This window comes from Engystomops pustulosus, chromosome 1 (assembly GCF_040894005.1).
Source record: "Engystomops pustulosus chromosome 1, aEngPut4.maternal, whole genome shotgun sequence".
Classification (NCBI taxonomy): Eukaryota; Metazoa; Chordata; class Amphibia; order Anura; family Leptodactylidae; genus Engystomops; species Engystomops pustulosus.
This window is the reverse complement of record NC_092411.1, coordinates 17,876,410-17,882,409: the sequence shown is the minus strand read 5'-3', so window position 1 is coordinate 17,882,409 and position 6,000 is coordinate 17,876,410. Positions and strand designations below refer to the sequence as shown.

The 6,000-nt window shown below is 50.0% G+C and overlaps 1 protein-coding gene across 4 annotated transcripts in view; it reads left to right on the top strand.

Annotated features, from left to right (window-relative positions):
* The first annotated feature begins 1,352 nt into the window (after positions 1-1,352).
* Positions 1,353-6,000, top strand: part of PDZD2 (PDZ domain containing 2) — a 243,302-nt gene continuing 238,654 nt past the window's right edge. For 3 of the 4 annotated variants that reach the window (XM_072134263.1, XM_072134271.1, XM_072134254.1), the window contains exon 1: positions 1,354-1,508. The gene's annotated coding sequence lies outside the window, so the exon portion shown is untranslated. Of the gene's footprint in view, positions 1,509-6,000 lie in introns of all 4 variants that reach the window. The other variant, XM_072134274.1, reaches the window with a different exon arrangement.

Genomic DNA, 6,000 nt, shown 5'->3' with positions numbered 1-6,000 from the left:
CAGGGGGCCCCTTTGCAGTGAACTTACATGGCGGCATTAAAACAGTTTCCTGTTCCCTAAAATATTCCCTAGTTTATCATCCCAAATAGTCCCCTCATGTTATTTTATATAAACCCCCCTCATCCCCTATTGATTCATTAGAAACAGCCGTCTCACCCCCATCGTTCCTTAAGTACAGACAGATGTGGGCCCCCAGCAGCTTTGGGCCCTGCTACTTACCTGGGTATTCCAGCGCCACCATGTCCAAGGACAATAATACCTGCATAGGCTCAGTGTAGTGCTAGATACAGTCAGTGTTGTCATAGGGTCTGTGTAGTGTAGGATGCAGTTAGTATAGTGTAGTCTCCGAGTATAGTAGGATGCAGTCAGAGTTGTCATAGGCTCCATGTAGTGTAGTCTCTGAGTAGTAGGATGCAGTGAGTGTAGTGTAGTCAGTAGGATGCAGTGAGTGTTGCCATAGGGTCAGTGCAGTGTAGGATGCAGTCAGTGTAGTGTAGTCTCTGAGTAGTAGGATGCAGTCAGTGTAGTGTAGTCTCTGAATAGTAGGATGCAGTGAGTGTAGTGTAGTCAGGAGGATGCAGTGAGTGTTGTCATAGGGTCAGTGCAGTGTAGGATGCAGTTAGTGTAGTGTAGTCTCTGAGTAGTAGGATGCAGTCAGTGTAGTGTAGTCTCAGAGTAGTAGGATGCAGTGAGTGTTGTCATAGTCTCAGAGTAGTAGGATGCAGTCAGTGTAGTGTAGTCTCAGAGTAGTAGGATGCAGTCAGTGTAGTGTAGTCTCAGAGTAGTAGGATGCAGTCAGTGTTGTCATAGTCTCAGAGTAGTAGGATGCAGTCAGTGTAGTGTAGTCAGGAGGATGCAGTGAGTGTTGTCATAGTCTCAGAGTAGTGCAGGATGCAGTCAGTGTAGTGTAGTCAGGAGGATGCAGTGAGTGTTGTCATAGGGTCAGTGCAGTGTAGGATGCAGTCAGTGTAGTGTAGTCTCTGAGTAGTAGGATGCAGTCAGTGTTGTCATAGTCTCAGAGTAGTAGGATGCAGTCAGTGTAGTGTAGTCTCTGAGTAGTAGGATGCAGTCAGTGTTGTCATAGTCTCAGAGTAGTAGGATGCAGTCAGTGTAGTGTAGTCTCAGAGTAGTAGGATGCAGTGAGTGTAGTGTAGTCAGTAGGATGCAGTGAGTGTTGTCATAGTCTCAGAGTAGTAGGATGCAGTCAGTGTAGTGTAGTCTCTGAGTAGTGTAGGATGCAGTCAGTGTAGTGTAGTCAGTAGGATGCAGTCAGTGTAGTGTAGTCTCTGAGTAGTAGGATGCAGTCAGTGTTGTCATAGTCTCTGAGTAGTAGGATGCAGTGAGTGTTGTCATAGGCCCTCTGCTGCTCTCCTCCCAGGCTGGGGGCGGCCATCCTCTGTGTGGCCCTCCCGCCTCCTCTATACACTGGATGTGCCCGGGCTCCATGCTGCTCTCCTCTCATGCTGGATGTGCCCGGGACAGGAGCCGCTCTGTGCCCACCACTGCCGGTAAGTACCCACCTCCTGTGCCCCTCCCCCAGCACTTCACCCCCTCGGAGTGTGCCCGGGACTGGGGGTAACTACTCTGCTAATCCTATTAGAAGTCATGGAAAACTCCTAGCAATGGAAAAAGCTGCTTCATCAGCCTGCCATGTACTGCCCTGCCAAGTGGTGCTGCAGCAGCTGCTCCTGGGACTGCAGCATGAGCATGTAGGAGAGCTCAGCGTGCCATGTACTGCCCTGCCAAGAGGTGCTGCAGCAGCTGCTCCTGGGACTGCAGCATGAGCATGTAGCAGAGCTCAGCCTGCCATGTACTGCCCTGCCAAGTGGTGCTGCAGCAGCTGCTCCTGGGACTGCAGCATGAGCATGTAGCAGTTCTGAGCGTGCCACGCACTGCCCTGCCAAGAGGTGCTGCAGCAGCTGCTCCTGGGACTGCAGCATGAGCATGTAGCAGTGCTGAGCGTGCCATGTACTGCCCCGCCAAGAGGTGCTGCAGTAGCTGCTCCTGCTTGGATGTAGCAGAGCTGAGTATGTCCTGTAGTTGTGATATTCCCAGGCAGTTTCTCCCTGAGGTAAAGTGAAGCTGTGCTAATACTTCAGGGAATTGCACTGCGAGCGTTTTCATTAAGGCACATCTGGTAATTTGGGATTTGTGATGCCCTGTGGGACGTTGCGACAACTCGCAGTCTTTCTATATTTGGGATAATGTAAAACACGACACGAGCAAAACAGCTGCGGGGAATTGTACAGGGGAGATGCTGGGAAATCGCTCACAGTGCAATTACTTCATAAGACAATCCTGAAGTACACAGGAGCTGTGGCACATGACACATTTCTCAGTTCCCTGCCTTCCCCGAGTCAGTTTTAGGCTGTGGTGAAGTCAGTAGGAGATGCATGAGTGTCAGCTCTTGTTCCCATGTAGAGGGGGCGCGGGGTCTCTTTATGTTGGTTTCTTGCCTTGGGAGGTTCCGGGGTTGTGTGTGTTTATAGAGGGGGGTCTGAGTGTTTGTTACCCCTCTATGACATGTATGTGCCCTAATAGGTCATATGGGCAGGGGTCATCTTCGTGGGGCATGTTATATTTAATATCATTGAGTATTTTGGGTGGCTATAGCTTTAGGTGCCCTCCTGGTGATGCCTCCTGTCATGTGGGCCCCCTCCTGGTGATGCCTCATGTGGGAATGCTCCTGGTGATGCTGGATATGGGTGCCCTTGTCTTGATAGGTCATGTTATTTGGGCAGCCTCCTGGTGATGCCTTGTGTTATTTGAGTGCCCTCCTGGTGATGCCTCATGTGGGTGCCCTTATAGTTATGCTTCATGTAATGTTGGCACCCTGCAGATGATGCCTTATGTTATTTGGGTGGCCTCTTGGTGGTGCTAGATATGGGTGCCCTCCTGTTGATGCCTCAAGTCATTTGGGTGCCCTCTTAGTGATGCTGGATTTGGGCACCCTCCTGGTGTTGCCATGTGTCATGTAGGTGCCCTCCTGGTGATGCCATGTGTCATGTGGATGCTCTCCTGGTGATGCCATGTGTCATGTGGGTGCCCTCCTGGTAGTGCCTCTTGTCATGTGGGTGCCCTCCTGGTAATGCCATGTGTCATGTTGGTGCCCTCCTGGTAATGCCATGTGTCATGTGGGTGCCCTCCTGGTGTTGCCATGTGTCATGTGGGTGCCCTCCTGGTGTTGCCATGTGTCATGTAGGTGCCCTCCTGGTGTTGCCATGTGTCATGTAGGAGCCCTCCTGGTGTTGCCATGTGGGTGCCCTCCTGGTGATGCATTGTGTCATGTGGGTGCCCTCCTGGTAATGCCATTTGGGGGCCCTCCTGGTAATGCCATGTGTCATGTGGGTGCCCTGCTGGTGGTGCCATGTGTCATCTGGGTGCCTTCCTGGTGATGCCATGTGTCATGTGGGTGCCCTCCTGGTATTGCCATGTGTCATGTAGGTGCCCTCCTGGTGATGCCTTGTGTCATGTGGGTGCCTTCCTGGTGATGCCATGTGTCATGTGGGTGCCCTCCTGGTATTGCCATGTGTCATGTAGGTGCCCTCCTGGTGATGCCTTGTGTCATGTGGGTGCCCTCCTGTGGATGCCTCTTGTCATGTGGGTGCCCTCCTGGCGATGCCTTGTGTCATGTGGGTGCCCTCCTGTTGATGCCTCTTGTCATGTGGGTGCCCTCCTGGTAATGCCATTTGGGCGCCCTCCTGGTAATGCCATGTGTCATGCGGGTGCCCTGCTGGTGGTGCCATGTGTCATGTTGATGCACCCTGGGGGTCAGGCCAGTATTCTGGCTCCTGAGTGCTGGGCCTGTGTCTCCTGTATGTAGTAGTGGCCACTGTCTCATCCGCTCCACTCGGCATGTGTAAAGTGAAATCAGTGATGTGATTGGTCGCCTCTAGTCGGAGGCCTGTGATGATTCCCATTATATCCAGGGATTTCTGAGACCTGATATCCGGTGATGTTGGTGCATGTACACACGGACACGGCCATTGATACTCTGCCGCCATTGCTTGATGTGATGCTGGATGTGCTGTCATCAGGGAGCCAGGATGTCTTGTAGCAGCAGGGCTGTGACCTAGGACTCTTCCACGGCCTTAGGGGCATGTCCTCACACTGCTGTGCTCTGTGCTCTCTGCAGTCGGTGTTAGGTATTGTCCCAGGAGAGACGTGTAATCTGACCTTTTTGTATCTTTTAATAGCAACAGGACTGTGACATATAGATGTATATTCCAGGACTGACCTCACCCTGCTTTGCTCTTAGCGCTCTGCATTGAGTTGTTCTGCATGCCCACCCCTCTGCTCTGAGTGACTGCTGTAGTAATTAACCAGGACACAGCTGTGTGAGGACGTATCCCTACAGAACCAAATATTAAAATGTGGAAAATGGGTTTATATTTCATGATTGTAGCTTCTACAAGCGCACTGGGGGTGTGACCTCACACTGCTGTGCTCTGTGCTCTCTGTACGGGGAAGTTGTTTAGTGCGGAGAATTAAGAGAACAGCAGTGTGAGGATGCATAGAATATCAAAATTGTCATTTTTTGAAAATGGGAGTGTGAAAAATGGGTATTTATTCCTGGATTATTGCGCTGATCTTACAGCTGATTGGTTGTAGGGTCGGAGGTCGTCCCTCTAGTGATCAGGTATTTCGGAATAGATCATCATTTTCTGTCCCATCCCTTTAAGATCTCCGTGCATGATCAATCTTGCCTCTTGTAGTAGAGATCCGTGGATGACCTGTGACCCCGTGTTCTGTGATCTTGTATTCATTAGGGGGGATGTAGATAAGTGGGGGGGGGGGGGAGGTAGGAGGGGGCCGCTATGGATGGAAGCAATAATGGGCATCCCCTTCATCTCGGGGGCTGGATGAGCTCATGTCTTTGGAGAGACAGGATCCAATAAGCCGGATCGCCACAAGAACATTCCTGTTGTGTTTAGTTGGAGGATTTGTCATCTTTTTTCTGGGATGGGGGAGGGGCACAAACCTATCAAAACCTTATAAAGTAGTGTGGGGGGGGGGTGATGTCAGATTTATCTAATCTCATACTATCCCATACACATTGCACCAGTCCGGACGCCTTTGGTTCCAGGTGGCTGCAGGATGTTTCTACTTCCCTTCCCATCTTTAATGGGAGAATGTTTTCTGTACTTTTTAATGGTCTTGACCTACATTTGTCTATGTTGTTAGTAGCAGCAGGACTGTGATATATGGATATATGTCCTTAAACTGCTCTGCTTGCATCTCTTACAAGCCAGGTATTTTCCCAATAAAGATGTGCAATCAGACCTTTGTGTATGTTGTTAGTAGCAGCAGAACTGTGTTATATGAGTTTCTATTCCAAGATTGCAGCTTTTTCCAAGTGCACGGAGGGCATGTCCTCACACTGCTGTGCTTTGTGCTCTCTGCAGCCTCTGTTGGTTATTGTCCCTGCAGAGATGTGTAATCATACCTGTATGTATGTTGTAAGGAGCAGCAGGACAGTGAAATATGAATTTATATTCCTGAACTATAGCCTCTCTTAGTCCATAAGGGGAATGTTCACACTCTGCTGGGCTCTCTGCAGCCAGTGTTAGTTAGGTCCGTGGAGAGATGTCTAATCAGAAATTTGTCTATGTTGTTAGTAGAAGCAGGACTGTGACATTTACTTTCCTGGATTGTAGCTTCTCCTACTATTCTGGGGTGTGTGATCTCACACTGCTGTGCTCTGTGCTCTTCCCAGCCTCCGTTGGTTATTGACCCTGCAGAGATGTGTAATCATACCTGTGAGTATGTTGTTAGTAGCAGCAGGACTGTGATATATTAATTTCTATTCCAAGATTGCAGCTTTTTCCAAGTGCACGGAGGAGGGAAAGCCCTTGCATTGCTGTGCTCTCTGCACACAGTATTGGGTATTGTTCCTGGAGAGATGTGTAATCATACCTGTGTGTATGTTGTTAGTAGCAGCAGGACTGTGACATATGGCTTTACGTTCCTGGATTGTAGCTTCTCCTACTGTTTTGGGGT